This window comes from Dipodomys merriami, unplaced genomic scaffold (genome assembly GCF_024711535.1).
Source record: "Dipodomys merriami isolate MVZ:Mamm:240054 unplaced genomic scaffold, mDipMer1.0.p SCAF_66, whole genome shotgun sequence".
Classification (NCBI taxonomy): domain Eukaryota; kingdom Metazoa; phylum Chordata; class Mammalia; order Rodentia; family Heteromyidae; genus Dipodomys; species Dipodomys merriami.
The window spans coordinates 1265859-1285405 of NW_027206246.1; positions in this window are offsets into that span (position 1 = coordinate 1265859).

Below are 19547 nucleotides of genomic sequence, written 5' to 3' on the forward strand. Positions count from 1 at the left end.
TCAGGGTTAGGGTTAGGGTGAGGGTTAGGGTTAGTGTGATGTTTAGGGTGAGGGTGAAGGTTAGGGTGAGTGTGAGGGTTCAGTGAGGGTGAGAGTGAGGGTGTGGTGAGTGTTAGGGTGAGAGTTAGGGTTAGGCAGAGCTTGAGGGTTAGGGTTAGGGTGAGGGTTAAGGATAGGTCTATGGTTAGGGTGATGGGGAGTTTGAGGGCTAGGTTTAATGTTAGCCTTAGGGTGAGGGTGAGGGTTAGGTTGAGGGTGAGGGTTAGGGTTAGGGTGAGGGTGAGATTTAGGATTAGGGTTAAGTTTAGGGTGAGGGTTAGGGTTAGGTTTAGGTTTAGGATGAAGTTTAGGCTGAGGAGTAGGCTAAGGCTTACCATGAGGGTTAGGGTTAATGTGAGGGTTAGGGTTAGGGTTATGGTGAATTTTAGGGTTAGGGTTAGGTTTCGGGTAACGGTTAGGGTTAGGGTTAGGGTTCTGGTAGTGTTAGGGTGAGGGTGAGGATAAGGGTGAGCAGGCGGGTTACGGTTAGGTTTAGGGTTAGAGTGATGTTGAGGGAGAGGGTGAGGGGTAGGGGTAGGATTAAGATTAGGGTTAGGGTTAGGCAGAGGATAAGGGTGAGAGTGAAGTTGAGGGTAAAAGTTAGGGTTAGATTGAGGGCTAGACTGTGTATAAGGGTTAGGGAGAGGGTTAGGGTGAGGGTTTCGTTTAGTTAAGGGTTAGGATTAGGGTTAGGGTGTAGATTAGGTTGAGGGTGAGGTTTAGGGTGTGGGTTAGGGTTAGAATGAGGGTTAGGGTTAGGATTAGGATTAGGGTGATGTTTAGGATGGGGTGAGCTTTAGGGTTAGGGTGAGGGTGAGGGTGAGGGTGTGGGTTAGGGTTAGGTTTATGGTGAGGATTAGGGTTACTCTGAGGTTTAGGGTGAGTGTGAGGCTTATGGTTAGGGTTCGTGTGAGGTTTAGGGTTTGGGTTAGGGTTAGGGTGAGGGGTAGGGTGAGGGTTAGGGTAATTGTTAGGGTGAGGCTTAGATTTAGTGTGAGGGTTAGGGTTAGGGTTAGGGTGAGGGTGAGGGTGAGGGTGAGGTTTAGGTTTAGGAAATAGGCTTAGGGTTAGGATTAGGCTTAGGGTGAGTTGAGGGTTAGGGTTAGGGTGAGGGGTTGGGTTTGTGTGAGGGTTAGGGTGAAGTTGAGGGTGAGGGTTAGGTTTAAGGTTAGGTTGAGGGTTAGGGTTAGTGTAATGTTTGGGGTGATGGTGAGGGCTAGGGTGAGTATGAGGGTTTAGGTGAGGGTTAGTGTGTGGGTGAGGGTTAGGGTTTGTGTGAGAGTTAGGGTGACGGTTAGGGTTAGGGTGAGGGTGAGGGTTAGGAATAGGGTAAGCATTAGGGTGCGGGTAGGGTTATGGTTAGGGTGAGGGTGAGGTTTAGTGTTAGGGTTAGGGTTAGTGTGAGAATTAGGGATAGCGTTAGGGTTGGAGTTATGTTTAGGGTAAGGTTCAGGGTGAGTTTTAGGGTCAAGGTGAGGGTTAGGGTAAGCATTAGTGTTAGGGTGAGGGTCGGGGAGAGGTTTAGGGTTAGGGTTAGGGTGAAGGTGAGGGTTAGGGTTAGGGTTAGCGTTGGGGTGAGTGTTAGGTTTAGGGTGAGGGTTAGGGATATGGTTAGGTTTAGGGTGAGAGTGAGTGTGAGGGTTAGGGTTAGGGTTAGGGTTAGACTTAGGTTGAGTGTGAGTGTGAGGGTGAGTGTTAGGGTTAAGGTGAGAGTTAGGGTTAGGGTTAGGGATAGGGATAGGATGAGGGTTAGATTTAGGTTTAGGGTTTGGATGAGGTTTAGGTTGAGGTGTAGGGTTTGGGTTAGGGTGAGGGTTAGGGTTAGTATGAGGGTTAGGCTTAAGATTAGGGTGAGGGTTATGGTTCAGGTAACGTTTAGGGTTAGGGTTAGGGTTATTGTTAGGGTTAGGGTTAGAGTGAGGGTGAGAGTTACGGTTGTGTTTAGGTTTAGGGTTAGAGGGAGGGTGAGTGTTAGGGTTTGTGTTTAGGTTTAGGGTTAGATTGAGGGTGAGTGTTACGGTTAGGATTAGGTTTAGGCTTAGGGTTAGGCTGAGGGTGAAGTTGAATATGAAGGTGAGGGATAGGGTTTGAGTTAGTTTGACGGCTAGGTTGAGGATTATGGTGAGTGTGAGGGTTAGGTTGATTTTTTCAGTTAGGGTTAGGGTTAGGATGAGGATTAGGGAGAGGGTTAGGGTTAGGGTTAGGATGAGACTTAGGGTTAGTGGAGGGTTAAGGTTAGGGTTAGGTTAAGGATTAGGGTTAGGTTAAGAGGTAGGGTGAGTGTTAGAGTCAGGGTTAGTGTTAGAGTGAGGGTTAGGGTGAGGGTGAGGTTTAGGGTTTGTGGAGGGTTAGGGGTAGGGTTAGGTTGAGGGTTAGGGTTAGGTTGAGGGTTAGGGTGAGAGTAAGGGTAAGGGTTTGGTTTAGGGTTAGGTTGAGAGTTTGGGTGAGGGTTAGGGTTAGGGTTAGGGTGAGTGTTTGGGTTAGGGTGAGGGTTAGTGTGAGGGTGAGGGTTAGTGTTAGGTTTAGGGTTAGGGTGAAGGATAGGGTGAGAGTGAGGTTTAGGTTTAGCGTTTACTTTAGTGGTAGGGTGATGTTTAGAGTGAGGGTGAGGTTTAGGGTGTGGGTGAGGGTTAGTTTTAGGGTGAGGGTTAGGGTGAGGGTTATGGTGAAGGTTACAGTTTGGGTTGGGGTGAGGGTTAAGGTGAAGGATAGGGCTAGGGTTAGGGTTATGCTGAGGGTAAGGATTAGCTTGAGGATTAGGATGAGGGTTAGGGTTAGGGTGAGGGATAGGGTTAAGGTGAGGGTTAGAGTTAGGGTGAGTGTAAGGGTTAGTGTGAGGGTTAGTGTGAGGGTGAGGGTAAGTGATAAGTTTAGGGTTAGGGTGAGGGTGAGTATTAGGGTTAGGGTTAGGGTAAAGGTGAGGGTTAGGTTGAGAGTGAGGGTTAGGTTTAGGGTGAGTCTTAGGGTTAGGGAGAGGTTTAGGGTGAAGGGTAGTGTGAGAGGTAGGTTTAGGGTTAGGTTGAGGGTGAGGGGTAGGGTGAAGGTTAGGGTTAGGGTTAGGGTACGGGTTAGTGTAGGGATAGGGTAAGGGTTAGGTTGAGGGTTAGTGTTAGGGTTAGGGTTAGGTTGAGTGTTAGGGTGAGGGTTATGGTGAAGGTTAATTTTAGTGTTAGGGTTATGGTGAGTGTGAAGGTTAGGTTTAAGGTTAGGGTGAGTGTTAGGGTTATGCTTTCGGTTAGGGTTAGGGTTAGGGTGAGGGTTAGAGTTAGGGTGAGAGTGAGGGTTAGGTTGAGGATTAGGGTTAGGTTTACGTTTAGGGTGAGGGTGATGGTGAGGGTTAGGTTTATGATTAGGGTTAAGGTTAGATTTAGGCTGAGGGTGTAGGTGAGTGTTAGGATTAGGATTAAGATTAGGGTTAGATTAGGGTTAGGGTTAGGGTGAAGTTTAGTGTTAGTGTGAGGATTAGGTTTAGGTTTAGCTTTAGGGTGAGTTGAAAGTTTAGGGTGAAGTTTAGGGTGAGGGTGAGGATTAGGGTGAGGGTTATGGTTAGGGTTAGGGTGAGGGTGAGGGTGAGGGTTAGCTTTAGGATTAGGGTTTGGTTTAAGTTTAGGCTGAGTGTGAGGGTGAGGTTGACAATGAGGATTACATTTAGGCTTAAGGTGAGGGTGAGTGCTAGGGTGAGATTTAGGGGTAGAGTGAGGGTGAGGGTGAAGGTGAGGATTTCAGTTAGGTAAGGATTAGAGTTAGGGTTAGTGTGAGGATTAGGTTGAGGGTGAGGGTTAGCATGAGTGTTAGGGTGAGGTTGAGGTTTAGGGTAAAAGTTAAGTTGAGGTTTATGTTTAGGGTGTTGTTTATGGTGAGAGTGAGTGTTAGTGTAAGTGTGAGGGTTAGGGTAAGGTTTAGGGTGTGGTTGAGAGTTAGGCTTAGGTTGAGGGTATGTTTTACGGTGAGGGTTAGGGTGAGGGTGAAGATTAGGTTTAGGTTGAGTTTTAGTGTGAGAGTTACGATTATGGTTAGGTTTAGGCTTAGGTTGAGGGTGATGTTGAGGGTTAGGGTTAGGGTGAGGGTTAGGTTTAGGGTTAGGGTTAGGGTGATGTTTAGGGTGAAGGTGAGGGTTAGTGTGAGGGCTAGGGTTAAGGTGAGGGTTAGGGTGACCGTGACGGTTAAGGTGAGGATGAGCTTGAGGGTTAGAGTTAGGGTTAGCCTTTGGGTGAAGGCTAGGGTTAGGGTGAGGGTTATGGTTAGGGTGAGGGTTAGTGTGAGGATTAGGGTTAGGGTTAGGGTTAGAGAGAGGGTAAGGGATATGGTGAGGTTTAGAGTGAGGGTGAAAGTTAGGGTTAGCATTAGGGTTAGGGTTAGTGTGAGAGTTAAGATTACTATTAGGTTTACGGTTAGGTTGAGTTTAAGCGTTATGTTGAGATTTAGGGTGAGGGTTAGAGTTAGGGTTAGGGTTAAAGTGAGGGTTAGGGTGAGGGTGAGGGTAAGGGTTAGGGTAAGTATAAGGATGAGGGTGAGGATTAGTTTAAAGTTAGGGTGAGGGGTAGGGGTAGTGTTAGGTTTAGGGTGAGGATTACTGTTAGGGTGAACATTAGGGTAAGGGTGAGGGTAAGGGTGAGGGTGAGGATTAGGGTTAGGGTTAGGATTAGGGTGAAGCTTAGGATGAGTGTGAGTGTTACTGTAAGTGTTAGGGTTATGGTGAGGAAGAGGGTCAGAGTTAGGGTTAGGATTAGGCTTAGGATGAGGTTGAGGGTGAGGGTTTTGTTTAGGGTGAGGGTTAGGTTTAAGGTTGGGGTGAGGGTTAGTGTGAGGGTTAGAGTTAGCGTTAGGGTTAGGGCAAGGTTGAGGGTTAGGGTTATGGTTGGGTTTAGGGTGAGGGTAAGGTTTAGGGTGAGTGATAGGGTCAGTGTGAGGGTTAGGATTTGGGAAAGGCTAAGTGTTAGGGTGAGGTTTATGGTGAGGGTGAAGTTTAGGTTTAGCATTAGGGTTAGGGTGAGGGTAGGGTTAGGGCAAGGTTGAGGGTTAGGGTTATGGTTGGGTTTAGGGTGAGGGTAAGGTTTAGGGTGAGTGATAGGGTCAGTGTGAGGGTTAGGATTTGGGAAAGGCTAAGTGTTAGGGTGAGGTTTATGGTGAGGGTGAAGTTTAGGTTTAGCATTAGGGTTAGGGTGAGGGTAGGGTTAGGGTTAGGGTAAGGGTTATGGTGAGGTTGAGGGTTAGGATTAGGGTGAAGGTAAGGTTTAGGGGGGTGTCTAGGGTGAGGGTTAGGTTTAGGGTTATTGTTACGGTTAGGGTTAGGCTTAGGGTGAGGGTGAGGGTAAGGCTTAGCGTTAGGTGAGGCTTAAGATTAGGGTGAGTGTTAGGGTTAAGCTTAGAGTTAGGGTGAGGGTGAGAGTGAAGGTTAGGGTTAGGGTAAGGATTAGGGTGAGGGTGAGGGTGATGGTGAGGGTTAGATTTAGGATCAGTTTTATGGTTAGGGTTAGGGTAATGGTGAGTGATAGGGTGAGCGTGAGGCTTAGGGTAAGGGTTAGGGTTAGATTTAGGTTTAGGGGGATTGTTATGGTGAGGGTTAGGGTTAGGGTTAGGGTTACGGTGAGTGTTAGGGTTAATGTTAGGGTTACGGTTAGTGTGAGGGTGAGGGTTAGCTTTAGGCTTAGCGTTAGGTTGAGGTTTAGGGTGACGGTTAGTGTTAGGGTTAGGGTTAGGGTGAGCCTGAGGGTTAGTTTATGGTGAGGGGTAGGGTGAGGTTTAGGGTTAGGGTTAGGCTGAAGTGTAGGGTTAGGGTTAGGGTGACGGTGACGGTGAGGGTTTTGGTTAGGGTGAGGGTTAGGGTTAGGTTTAGGGTTAGGATGAGCAGTTGGGTTAAGGTTAGTGTGAGGGTTAGGGTTATTGTTAGAGTTAGGATTAGGGATAGGGATACGGTTAGGGTGAGTGTAAAGGTTAAGGTGAGAGTTAGTTTGAGGTGTAGGGTTAAGTTTAGCGTTAGGGTTAGGGTGAGGGTTAGGGTGAGGGGAAGGGTGAGGGGTATGGTTATTGTTAGGGTGAGGCTTAGGTTTAGTGTGAGGGTTAAGGTTCGGGTTAGGTTTAGGTTGAGGGTGAGGGTGAGGGTTAGGTTTAGGATTAGGGTTAGGATTAGGATTAGGTTTAGGTGAGTTGAGGGTTAGGGTTAGGTTTAGGGTGAGGTTGAAGGTGAGGGTGAGGGTTAGGTTTAGGTTTAGGTTGAGGGTTAGGGTTAGTGTGATGTTTAGAGTGAGGGTGAGGCTTAGGGTGAGTATGAGGGTTCGGGTGAGGGTTAGTGTGTGGGTGAGGGTTAGGGTTAGGATGAGATTTAGGGTGACCGTTAGGGTTAGGGTGAGGGTGAGGGTTAGGTTTAGGATTAGTTTTAGGTTTAGGGTTAGGCTGAGCGTGAGGTTGAGTGTGAAGATGAGGGATAGGGTTAGTGTTAGGTTGACGGCTAGGGTGAGGGTTGGGGTGAGTGTGAGGGTGAGGGTGAGGTTATTGATTAGGGTTAGGGTTGGGATGAGTATTAGGGAGGGGGGTAGGGTTAGGGTTAGGATGAGAGTTAGGGTTAGTGGAAAGTTAAGGTTAGGGTTAGGTTTAGGATTAGGGTTAGGGTAAGTGTTAGGGTGACTGTTAGGTTCAGGGTTAGGTTTAGAGTGAGGGTTAGGGTGAGGGTGAGGGTTAGGGTTTGTGTGATGTTTAAGGTGAGGTTGAGGGTCAGGTGAGTATGAGGTTTCTGGTGAGGGTGAGGGTTAGGTTGTGGGTGACGAATAGGGTTAGGGTGAAGTTTAGGGTGAGGTTTAGGGTGAGGGTGAGGTTTAGGGTAAGCATTAGCGTCAGGGTTAGGGTTAGGTTGAAGGTTAGGGTTAGGGTTAGTTTTAGGTTTAGGATGAGGTTGAGGGTTAGGGTTAGGGTTAGATTTAAGGTGAACATCAGGGTGAGTGCTAGGGCTAGGATTAGGGTTATGGTTAGGTTTTGGCTGATTGTGAGGGTGAGGGTGAGCGTTAGGATTAAGTTTTGGTTTAGGGTTAGGGTTAGGATGAGGGTGAGGTTTAGGGTGAGTGTGAGGGTTAGGTTTAGGATTAGGGTAAGGGTTGGCTTTAGGGTTAGGGAGAGGGTTAGGGTGACGATGAGGGTTTGTGTTAGGGTTAGGGTGAGGTTGTAACTTAGGGTTAGGTTTGGGATTAGGCTTAGTGTTAGGGTGAGGGTGAGGTTGAGTTTAGGCTGAGGTTGAGGGTTACCGTTAGTGTTACCATAAGGTTTAGGGTTAGGGTGAGGGTTAGGGTAAGGGTTAGGGTGAGGTTGAGGGTTATAGCTAGGGTTAGGGTTAGGGTGAGTTTTAGGTGAGGGTGACGGTGAGGGGGTGTGTTAGGTTTAGGATTAGGGTTAGGGTTGGGGTCAGGCTTAGGGTGAGGGTGAGGTTTAGGTTTAGTGTTAGGTTGAGGGTTAGGGTTAGGGTTAGGTGAGGGTTAGGTTTAGGGTGATGTTTACAGTGAGGGTGACGATTAGGGCGTGGGTGATATTTCGGGTTCGGGTAAGGGTTAGGGTGACGGTGAAGGTTAGGGTTAGGGTTAGCGTTAGTGTTAGGGTGAGTGTTAGTGTGAGGTTTAGGTTCAGGGGTAGGTTTAGTTTGAGGGTAAGGGTTGGGGTGAGGGTTAGGGTTAGGGGTAGGGTGAGGGTTAGGGTTCGTGTGAGGTATAGGGATAGGGTTGCTTTAGGGTGAGGGTGAGGTTGAGGATTTGGACTAGGGTTAGGGTTATTGTTAGGGTGAGGGTGAGAGTGTGGGTTAGGGTTAGGCCTAGGATTAGGGTTAGCGTTATGCTCAGCGTGAGGGCAAGTGTGAGGTTGAAGGTGAGAGTTAGGGTTAGGGTGAGGGTTTGGGTTAGTGTGAGGCTTAAGGTTAGGTTTAGGGTGAGGGTAAGGTTTAGGTTGAGGGTTAGAATGAGTGTGAGTGTTATGGTTAGCTTAAGTGTTAGGGTGAGGGTTTGGGTGAGGTTTAGGGTTAGGGTTAGGGTTAGGGTGAGGTTTAGGGTTAGGATGAGGGTTAGGTTGAAGGTTAGTGTGAGGGGTAGGGTTAGAGGTAGGGTGAGGGTTATTGTTCGGGTTAGTTCGAGTGTTAGGGTTAGGGTTAGGTTTATGTTGAGGTTAATGGTTAGGGTGAGTTTGAGGGTTTGGGTTAGGATTAGGGTAAGGGTTAGGTTGAGGGTTAGGGTTAGGATTAGGATTATTGTGACGGTTAGGGTGATGGTTAGGGTTAGGGTTAGGGTTAGTGTGAGGGTAAGGGTTTGGGTGAGGTTTAGGGTGAGCGTAAGTGTTAGTGTTAGGGTTAGGGTTAGGGTGAGTTGTAGTGTGAGATTTAGGGTTAGGGTTAGTGTTAGGGTGAGAATTAGCATTAGGGTTAGGGTTAGGGTGAGGGTTAGGGTGCGGGTGAGGTTTAGGGTTAGCATTGGATTTATGGTGACCGTTAGGGTGAGGATTAGAGTTAGAATTAGGGTTAGGGTAAGGGTGAGGGCGAGGGTTAGGGTTAGGTTGAGGGTGAGGGTGAGGTTGAGGGTTAGGGTTAGGGTGAGGATTGGGTGATGGTGAGGGTTAGGGTGAGGGTGAGGCTTAGGGTTAGTGTTAGGGTTAGGCTGTGGGTGAGTGTGAGTGTGAGGGTTAGAGTTAGGGTTAGGGTAAGTGTTAGGTTTAGTGTGTGGGTTAGGGTGAGGGTGAGGGATAGGGTTTGGGTGAGATTTAAGTTGAGGGTTAGGATTAGGGTAACAGTGAGCGTGACAGTTAGAGTTAGAATTAGGGTTAGAGTTATGGTGAGGGCTAGGATGAGGGGGAAGCTTAAGGTGAGGGTGAGGGTGAGGTGAGGGTTTTGTTTAGGTAACGGTTAGGGTTAGGATTAGGGTTAAGGTTAGGATTAGGGTGAGCGTTAGTGTGAGGGTTAGAGTTAGGGTTAGGGTGATGGTTAGATTTACAGTGATGGTTAGGGTGAGGGTTAAGGATAGTGTGAGGGTGAGGGTAAGGTTTAGGGGGAGTGTTAGGGTGAGGATGAGTTTTAGGGTGAGGGGTAGGTTTAGGGTAAGTGTGAGCCTTAGAGTTAGTGTGAGGGTTAGAGTTGGGATTAGGGTTAGGATTAGTGTGAGGCTGATGTTTAGGGTTAGTATTAGGGTGAGGGTAAAGGTTAGGGTGAGGGTTAGGTTGAGGGATGGGCATAGGGTTAGGATGAAAGTTAGGATGAGGTTGATGGTTAGGGTGAGGGTTAGTGTGAGGGTTAGGATTAGGGTGAGGGTTAGGGTTAGGGTTAGATTTAGGGTGAAGGTGAGGTTTAGGGTTAGGGATAGGGTTAGGATGAGGGGAGGGTGAGGTTTATGGTTAGGTTTAGGGTTAGGGTGATGGTTAGGTTGAGGGTTAGGATTAGTGTTTGGGTTAGGCTTAGGCTGAGGGTGGGGCTGTGGGTTTGGGTTAGGTTTAGGGTGAAGGTTGGGGTTAGGGTGAGGGTTAGGTTTAGGGTGATTGTTACGGTTAGGGTTATTGTTAGGTTTAGTTTTAGGGTTAGTGTGAGGGTGAGATTGAGGTTTAGGATTAGGGTTAGTGTTAGGGTTAGGTTTAGGTTTAGGGTTAGTGTTAGGGTGAGGGTGAGGGTTAGGGTGAGTGTGTGCGTGAGGGTGAGGGTGAGGGGTAGGGTTAGATTGAGGGTTAGGTTGTGGGTTAGAGTGACGGTAAGGGATATTGTGAGTGTTAGGGTTAGGGTTAAGCTGAGGTTGAGGGTGAGGGTGAGGGTTAGGGTTAGTGTTAGTTTTGGGGTTAGGGTGAGGGCTACGTGAGGGTGATGTTTAGAGTGAGGGTTAGGGTGAGGGTGAGGATTTTGGATAGGTAAGGGTTAGGGATAGGTTTAGGGTGAGGATTAGGCAGAGGGTGAGGTTTATGGTTAGGGTGAGGGTTAGGGTTAGAGTTAGGGTTAGGGTGAGGGTTAGGGTTAGGTTGATGTATAGGGTGAGGATGAAGGTTAGGGACATGCTGATGGTTCGGGTGATTGTGAGGGATAAGATGTGGGTGAGGGTTAGGTTTAGGGTGAGGGTAACTGTTTTAGTGAGGGTAGGGTGTTGGCTAAGTTTTGGGATAGGGTGAGGGTAATGGTTAGGGAGAGGGTTAGGTGAGGGTTAGGGTTAGATATAGGGTTAGGGTGAGGTTTAGGGTTGGGGTTAGGGTTAGGGTAAGGGTGAGGGTGAGGCTTAGGGTTAGTATTAGGTTTTGGTTTTCGGTTAGGCTGAGGGAGAGTGTGAGGGTTAGGGTTAGTGTGAGGGTTAATGTTAGGGTTAGGGTGAGTTTTAGGATGAGGGTGAGGGTTAGGTTGAGGGTTAATGTGAGGGGTAGGTTTATAGTTAGGGTGAGGGTTAGGATTAGTGTGAGTGCTAGGGTGTAGTGTGAGTGTAACGGTTAGGGTGAGTGTCAGCGTGAGGGTAAGTGTTAGGCTTAGGGTTAGGGTGAGTTGTAGGGTGAGAGTTAGAGTTTGAGTTAGGGTTAGGGTGAGAGGTAGCGATAAGGTTAGGATTAGGGTGAAGGTGAGCCTGAGGGTGAGGGTGAGGGTTAGGGATAGGTTTAGGGTTAGGGTAAGGGTTAGGGTTAGGGTTAGGGTGAGTGTTAGGGTTAGGGTTAGGGTTAGGGCGAGGGTGAGGGTTCGGGTTCGGTTTGGGGTTAGGGTGAGGGTGATTGTGAGGCATAGGATTAGGATTAGTGTTTAGGTTAGGTTTAGGCTGAGAGTGAGGGTGAGGGTTAGGGTGAGGGTTAGGGTTAGGGTTACGTTGAGGATAAGGTTTAGGGTGAGGGTTAGGCTGAGGGTGAGGGTTAGGTTTAGGGTTAGGGTTAGGGTTAGGATTTGGATGAGGGTGATGGTGAGGGTTAGTGTTAGGGTGAGGCTTAGGTTTAGGGTGAGGATGAACATTAGGGTTAGGTTTAGGGTGAGGGTTAGGCTTAGCGTGAGGGTGAGTGTTAGGGTGAGGGTGAGGTTTCGCGTGAGGGTGACGGTTAGGGTGTGGGTGAGGTTTAGTGTTTGAGTGAGTGTTAGGGTGTCATTGAGTGTTAGGGTGAGTTGAGTGTTAGGTTTAGTGTGAGGGTTAGCGTGAGGGTTAAGGTTAGGGTGAGGGTGAGGATGAGGATTAGGGTGAGGGTGAGGGTTAGGATTAGGGTTAAGTTTAAGGTTAGCATGAGCATAAGGGTTAGCATGAGGGTTAGGGTGCGGGTGAGGGTTAGGGTTAGCATTAGAGTTATGGTGAGGTTTAGGGTGAGGGTTAGGTTTAGGATTAATGTTAGGTTTAGGGTGAGGGTGAGGGTAGGGTTAAGGTTAGGGTTAGGTTGAGGGATATGTTTAGGCTTAGGGTTAGGGTGGGGATGAGGTTTAGGGTTAGGGAGAGATTGAGAGTTAGCGTTAGGGTGAGGGTTAGGGTGAGGGTTAGGATGAAGTTAAGGGTTAGGATGAGTGCTATTCTGAGGGTGAGTGTGAGGGTTAGTGTGAGGTTTAGGGTTAGGGTGAGGGCTAGGGTGAGGGTGAGGGTTATAGTTAGGGTTAGGGAGACGGTTAGGGTGAGGCTGAGTGTTAGGGTAAGGGTTTGGGTGAGGGTTACGATTAGTGCGAGGGTTAGATTGAGGGTAAGGGTAAGGTTTAGGGTGAGATTTAAGGTGAGGTTGAGGGTTATGGTTAGGGTTAGTGTAACGGTGAGGGTAACGGTTAGGGTTAGGATTAGGGTTAGATTTAGGGTGAGAGTGAAGGTTAGTGTTAGGGTTAAGGCGAGGGTAAGGGATAGGGTGAGTTTTAGGGTTATTGTTAGGGTGAGAGTGAGGGTGAGGGTGAGGGTAAGGGTTAGGTTTAGGGTGAGGATGAGAGTTAGATTTAGGAATAGTGTTAAGGTTAATGTTAGGCTGGAGGGTGAGGGTAAGTGTGATGGTGAGGCTTAGGGTTAGGATTAGGGTTAGGTTTAGGGTTAGCGTTAGGCTGAGGTTGAGGCTAAGTGTGAGGGTGAGGGTCAGTTTGAGGGTTTTGGTTGGGGTGAGCATTAGGCTTATGGTGAGGGTGAGGTTTAGGGTTTCAGTGAGGGTTAGGGTGAGGGATAATATGAGTCTGAGGGTTAGGGTTAGGGTTAGGGAGACGGTTAGGCTTAGTGTGAGGATAAAGTTAAAGGTGAGGTTTAGGGTGAGGGTAAGTATTAGGGTTAGGGTGAGTGTGAAGTTTAGGTTTAGGGTTAGGGTTAAAGTGAGAATTAGTGTTAGGGTGAGGGTGAGGTTTAGCGTTAGGGTTAGGGAGACAGATAGGTTGAGGGTGAGGTTTAGGGTTAGGGTTAGGTTGAGGGTTAGGGTTAGTGTGAGGGTGAGGGTAAGAGATAAGGTGAGAGTTAAGGTGAGCGTGAGTGTTAGGGTGAGGGTGAGGGTTAGGGTTAATGTGAGGGTTAGGTTTAGGGTTAGGGTGAGGGTGAGGGTTAGGTTGAGGGTGAAGGTGAGGGTGAGGGTGAGGGTTAGGGTGAGGGTTATGGTGAGGTTAAGGTTTAGTATGAGTGTTAGGATGAGGTTGAGCGTTAGGATTAGTGTGAGGGTAAGTGTGAGTTTTAGGGTTAGGGTGTTATTTGGGTGAGGCTTTAAGGTTAGGGTTATTGTTAGGGGTAGGTTTAGGGTTAGGGTGAGTGTTAGGGTGAGGGTGAGGGTTAGGGTGAGGGTGAGTGTTAGGGTTACGGTTAGGGTTATGGTGAGGGTTAGGGTTAGGGTTAGGGATAGGGTGAGGGTTAGGGTGAGGGATTGGATTAGGGTGAGGTTTAGGGTTAGCATTAGGTATAGGGTGAGTGTTAGGATGAGGTTAGGTTAAGAGTTAGGTTAAGGGTTTGGGTGAGGGTGATTGTTAGGTTTACGGTGAGGATTAGGTTTAGGGTTAGGTTTAGGGTGTGGGTGAAGGTTCTGGTTAGGGTGAGGGTTAGGATGAGGGTGAGCGTTAGGGTTAGGGTTAGGGTGAGGGTTAGGTTGAGGGGTAGGGTTAATGTTAGGATTAGGGTTAGGGTGAAAGTTAATGTGAAGGTCAGGGTTCGGCTTAGTGTCAGGGTTAGGCTTAGGGTGAAGGGTTGGGTGCTGATTAGGGTTAGGGTGAGGGTGAGGCTTAGGAATAGGGTTAGGGTTTTTGTTAGGGTGAGGGTAAGGTTTAGGGTGGGGGTTAGGGTGAGGGTGAGGGATCCGGCTAGGATTAGGGTGAGGGGTTTTATGAGAGTTAGGGTTAGGGTTTTGGTGAGGGTTAGGGTTAGTGTTAGGGATAGGGTTAGGTTGATGGTATGGGTTAGGTGTGGATTAGGGTGATGGTGAGGGTTAATTTGAGTGTGAGTGTTAGGGATAGGGTTAGGGTGCAGTTTAGGTTTAGGGTTAGGGATAGGGTTAGTGTGAGGGTTAGTGTTAGTGTTAGGTTTAAGGTGATTGTGAGGATGAAGGTTAGTGTTAGGGTTAGGGTTATGGTGAGGATGAGGATGAGGTTTAGTATTAGGGTTCGGGTTATGGTTAGGCTTAGGTTGAGAGTGAGGGTGAGGGTGAGTTTTAGGGTTAGGGTGAGGTTTAGGTTTAGGGTTAGGATGAGGGTTAGGTTTAAGGTGATGTTGGGAGTTGGCGGTGAGAGTTAGGGATTGGTGAGGGTTAGGTTTAGTGTGAGGGTAAGCGTGATGGTGAGGGTTAGGGTGAGGGTGAGGGTTAGGGTAAAGGGTAAGGGTTACGGTGAGGTTTAGGGTTAGGGTTAGGTTTAGGGTGAGGGTTAGGGTGCAGATTATGTTTAGGGTTAGTTTTAGGTTTAAGGTTAGGGTTAGTGTGAGGATTATGTTTAGGGTTAGGGTTAGGATAAAGGTAAGGGTGAGGGTGAGGTTAAGGGTGAGGATGATTGTTAGGGTTAGCTTTAGGATTAGGGTGAGGTTTAGGGTGAAGGTTAGGGTGAGGTTGAGGGTTAGGATTAGGGTTAGGGTGAGGGTTAGGGTTAGGGTGAGGGAGAGGATTAGGGTGAGCATTAGGGTTAGGGTTAGGGTTAGGATGAGGGTTAGGGTGAGGTGTAGATTTAGGGTTAGGGTGAGGGTTTGGGTTCGTGTGACGGTTATGTTTAGTGTTAGGGTTAGGGTTATGCTGAGGCTAAGAGTTAGGGTGAGGTTTAGGGTTAGGGTGAGGCTTCGGGTTAGGGTTAGGATAAGGGTTAGTGTGAGTTTGAGGGCCTGGGTTAGGGTTAGGGTTGGGGCGAGCGTTAGGGTGAGTGTTAGGGTTAGGGTTAGGGTGAGGGATAGGGTGAGGGTAAGGTTTAGGGTGAGGGTTAGGTTGAGGGTGTAGGTTAGGGTTAGGCAGAGGGGAAGGGTGAGGGTTAGGGTTAAAGTTAAGATTAGGCTGAGGTGTAGGGTTAGGGTTAGGGTGTGGGTAAGGTTGAGGTTTAGTGTTAGGGTTCGTGTTAGGTTTAGGCTTAGGTTGAGAGTGAGGGTGAGGTTGTGGTTTAGGGTTAGGGTGAGGTTTAGGGTTAGGGTTAGGATGAGGGTTAGTTTTAAGGTGATGGTGGGAGCTCATGTGAGGGTGAGGGTTAGGGATTGGTGAGGGTTAGGTTTAGTGTGAGGGATAGCGTGACGGTGAGGGTTAGGTTGAGGGTGAGGGTTAGGGTTAGGGTAAGGGTTATGGTGAGGTTTAGGGTTAGGGTTAGGTGTAGGGTGAGGGTTAGGGTGCGGGTTATGATTAGGGTTAGTTTTAGGTTTAAGGTTAGGTTTAGTGTGAGGGTTAGGTTTAGGGTTAGGTTTAGGATAACAGGAAGGGTGATGGTGAGGTTTAGGTTGAGGGTGAGGGTTAGGGTTAACTTTAGGTTTAGGGTGAGGGTTAGGGTGAGGTTGAGGGTTAGGATTAGGGAGAGGGTGAGGGTTAGGGTTAGGATGAGGGAGAGCATTAGGTTTAGGTTTAGGGTGAGTGTGAGAGTGAGTGTTAGTGTTGGGTTAGGGTTAGAGTTAAGGTGAAGGTGAGGGTTAGGGTTAGGATTAGGGTTGTGGTTACATTTAGGCTGGGGATGAGGGTGAGGATGAGGGTTAGGATTAGGGTGAGGGTTAGGTTTAGGGTTAGGATTAGGTTGAGTGTTAGGGTTAGGTTTAGTGTTAGGATGAGGGTTAGGGTGAGGGGTAGATTTAGGTTTAGAGTGAGGGTTCGGGTTCGTGTGAGGGTTATGTTTAGGGTTAGGTTTAGGGTTATGTTGAGGCTAAGGTTTATGGTGAGGTTTTGGGTTAGGGTGAGGTTTAGGGTTAGGGTTAGGATGAGGGTTAGTGTGAGTTTGAGGGCCTGGGTTACGGTTAGGGTTAGGGTGAGCGTTATGGTGAGGGTTAGGGTTAGGGTTAGGGTGAGGGTTAGGGTGAGGGTGAGGGTAAGGTTTAGGATGAGGGGAAGGGTGAGGTTTAGGATTAGGGTTAGGATTAGGCTGAGGTGTAGGTTTAGGGTTAGGGTGACGGTGAGGATTAGGTTTAGTGTTAGGGTTTGGGTTAGGCTTAGGCTTAGGTTGAGGGTGAGGGTGAGGGTGAGGTTTAGGGTTAGGGTGAGGTTTAGGGTTAGGGTTAGGATGAGGGTTAGGTTTAAGGTGATGGTGGGAGCTCATGTGAGGGTGAGGGTTAGGGATTGGTGAGGGTTAGGTTTAGTGTGAGGGTTAGCGTGATGGTGAGGGTTAGGGTGAGGGTGAGGGTTAGGGTTAGGGTAAGGGTTACGGTGAGGTTTAGGATTAGGGTTAGGTGTAGCGTGAGGGTTAGGGTGCGGGTTATGATTAGGGTTAATTTTAGGTTTAAGGTTAGGTTTAGTGTGAGGGTTAGGTTTAGGGTTAGGGTTAGGATAACAGGAAGGGTGAGGGTGATGTTTAGGGTGAGGGTGAGTGTTAGGGTTAGCTTTAGAGTTAGGGTGCGGTTTAGGGTGAGTGTTAGGGTGAGGATGAGGGTTAGGATTAGCTTTAGGGTGAGGGTTAGGCTTAGGGTGAGTGTGAGGGTGAGTGTTAGTGTTGGGTTAGGGTTAGAGTTAGAATGGGGGTGAGGGTTAGGGTTAGAATTAGGGTTGGGGTTGCATTTAGGCTGGGGGTGAGGGTGAGGATGAAGGTTAGGATTAGGTTGAGGGTTAGGATTATTTTTAGGGTTAGGATTAGGGTGAGTGTTAGGGTTAGGGTTAGGGTTAGGATGAGGGTTAGGGTGAGGGGTAGATTTAGGGTTAGGTTGAGGGTGAGGGTTCATGTGAGGGTTATTTTTAGGGTAAGGGTTAGCGTTATGGTGAGGCTAAGGGTTAGGGTGACGTTTAGGGTTAGGGTGAGTTTTTGGGTTAGGGTGAGAGTTAGGGTTAGCGTTAAGAATGAGGGTTAATGTGAGTTTGAGGGCCTGGGTTAGGGTTAGTGTTAGGGTGAGCATTAGGGTGAGAGTTAGCGTTAGGGTAAGGCTCACGTGAGGCTTATGGTGAGGGTAAGGTTTACGGTGAGGGTTAGGGTGAGGGTGAGGGTTAGGGTGAGGATGAGGTGAAGAATGAGGGTTAGGGTTAGGATTAGGATTAGGCTGAGTTGTAGGGTTAGGGTTAGGGTGAGGGTGAGGGTGAGTGTTTCAGTTAGGGAAGGTTTAGTGTTAGGTTTAGGTTGAAGATTAGGGTGAGGGTGAGGGTGATGATTAGTGTTAGGGTGTGGGTCTGGGTGAGGGTTAGGGTTAGGGTGAAGGTTAGGGTGACGGTAAGGGTTAGGGTGAGGGTGAAAGTTAGGTTTACGTTTAGCGTTAGGGTTATGGTTAAGGTTAGTGTTAGGGTTAGGGTGAGGGTTAGGGTGAGGGGTTGGGTTAGGTTTAGGGTGAGGTTTAGGGTTCGTATGAGAGTTAAGGGTAGGGATAGTGTTAGGGTTAGGTTGAGGGTGAGGGTTAGCATGAGGGTTAGGTTGAGGGTTACTGTTAGGGTTAGCTTTAGGCTTAGCGTGAGGGTTATAATGAGGGTTAGGATTAGGGTTAAAGTAAGGTTTAGGGTGACGGTGAAAGTTAGGGTTAGATTTAGGGTGAGGGTTAGTGTTAGGGTTTGGGTGAGGGTGAGGGTAATCGTTATGCTGAGGTTTAGGCTGAGGTTGAGGTTTAGGGTAACGTTTAGGGTTAGTGTGATTGTTAGGGTGAGAGTTAGACTTAGGTTTAAGTTTATGGTGAGGGTTAGGGTGAGGGTGAGTGTTAGTGTTAACGTTAGGGTTACAGTGAGGGTTAGGGTGAGGGTGAGGTTTAGGGTTAGCGTGAGGGGAAGGGTGAGGATTTGGGTTAGGGTTAGGCTAAGGGGTAGGTTTAAGGATAGGGTGACGTTGAGGGTGAGGATTTCAGTTAGGTAAGGGTTAGGGTTTGGATTAGGGTGAGTTTTAGGTGAGGGTTCGGGTGAGGGTGCGGGTTAGGTTTTGGGTGAGGGTTAGGGTTAGGGTCAGGTTTAGAGTTAGGGTTAGGTTTAGGGTGAGGGTTACAGTGAGAGTTTGTTTCAGGGTTAGTTTTAGGGTTAAGGTTAGAGTTAGTGTGAGGTTTAGGTTTAGCGTTAGGGTTAGGATAAATGTAAAGGTGACGGTGAGGTTTAGGGTGAGGGTGAGGGTTAGGGTTAGCGTTAGGGTTAGGGTGAAGGTTAGGGTGAGGGTTAGGATTAGGGTTAGGGTGAGGTTGAGGGTTAGGTTTAGGGTTACGGTGAGGCTTAATTTTAAGGTGAAGGTTAGGGTTAGGTATAGAGTTAGGGTGAGGGTGAGGGTGAGTGTTAGGTTTGGGTTAGGGTTAGAGTTAGGGTGAGGGTGAGGGTTAGGGCTAGGATTAGGTTTGGGGTTAGGTTTAGACTGGGGGTGAGGTTGAGGATGAAGGTTAGGTTTAAGGTGAGGTTTAGGGTTATGGTTAGGGTTAGGATTAGGATTAGGATGAGTGTTAGGGCTAGAGTTAGGGTTAAGATGAGACTAAGGTTGAGGGCTAGATTTATGGTTAGGGTGAGGCTTGGGGTTATGTTAGGGTTAGGTTTAGTGTTAGGGTTAGGGCTCTCATGAGGGTAAGGTTTAGGGTGAGGTTTATGGTGAGGGTTAGGATGAGAGTTAAGGTGAGGGTAAAGGCCTGGGTTAGGGTTAGGTTTTGGTTGAGCATTAGGGTGAGGGTTAGGGTTAGGGTGAGGGTTAGGGTGAGGGTAAGGTTTAGGGTGAGGATTAGGGTTAGGGTGAATGTTAGGGTTAAAGTTAAGTTGAGTGTAAGGTTTAGGGTGAAGGTGAGGGTGAGGGTTAGGGTTAGGGTTAGCGTTTGGTTTAGGGTGAGTGTTAGGATGAGGGTTAGGATTAGGGTTAGGGTTAGGTTTAGGGTGAGGGTGAGGGTTAGTGTTAGGTTTTGTGAGGGTAAGGGTTAGTGTTTGGGTGAGGGTGAGGGTAATATTTATGCTGAGTGTTAGGGTGATTGTGAGGGTTAGGGTTAGGTTTAGGGTTAGGATGAGGGTTAGGGTGAGAGTTAGAGTTCGGTTTAATGTTAGTTTGAGGTTTAGGGTGTGAGTGAGAGTTAGGGTTAAGGTTAGGGTTACGGTGAGGTTTAGGGTGAGGGTTAGGGTGAGGGTGAGGGTTAGCGTTAGGGTGATGGATAGGGTTAGGATGAGGGTTAGGTTTAGGGTTAGGGTTAGGGTTAGGTCAAGGTTGAGGGTGAGGGTTAGGATTAGGGTTAGGTATAAGGTGAGGATTATGTTTAAGGTTAGGGTTAGGGTGAGGGTTAGGCTGAGAGGTAGGGATAGGGTTAGGGTGAAGGATAGATTTAGTGTGAGGGTTAGTGTTAGGGTTAGGGTTAATATTAGGGTGAGGGTAAAAGTTAGGGTGAGGTTTAGGGTTAGGGTGAGGATAGGGTTAGCATTAGTGTTATGATGAGGGTTAGGGTGAGGGTTAGGGTTAGGGTTAGGGTTAGGGTGAGGGTTAGTTTAAGGGTTAGGGTGCAGGTTAGGGTGAGTGTTAGGGCTAGGATGAGGCTAAGGGTTAGTGTTAGGTTTCGGGTGATGGTGAGGGACAGGGTGAGGGTAAGGCTGAGGGTGAGGGTGAGGTTTAGGGTTAGGGTTAGGGTAAGGGTTAGGGTTAGGCTGAGGGTGACGTTGAGGTTTAGTGTTAGGGTTAGTATTAGGGTTAGCTAAGGGTGAGTATTAAGGTTAGGATTCGGGTTAAGGTTAGGGTTAGGCTGAGGGTGAGGATTAGGGTTAGGATTAGGGTTAGGGTGAGGGTGATGGTTCGGATGAGGGATAGCATTAGGGTTAGTGTTAGGCTGAGGGTGAGGATTAGGGTTAGGTTAGGGTTAGGGTGAGGGTGAGGGTTAGGATGAGTGATAGCATTAGGGTTAGTGTTAGTGTGAGGGTTAGGGTTAGGGTTACGGTTAGGGTGAGGGTGAGTATTAGGTTTAGGATTAGTGATAGGGTTAGGCTTAGGGTTAGGGTGAGGGTGAGCGTGAGGATTAGGGTTAGGGTGAGGGTTAGGTTGACAGTGAGGGTTAGGGTAAGTGTGAGCGTAGGTTCGGTTTAGGGTGAGGGTGAGGGTTAGG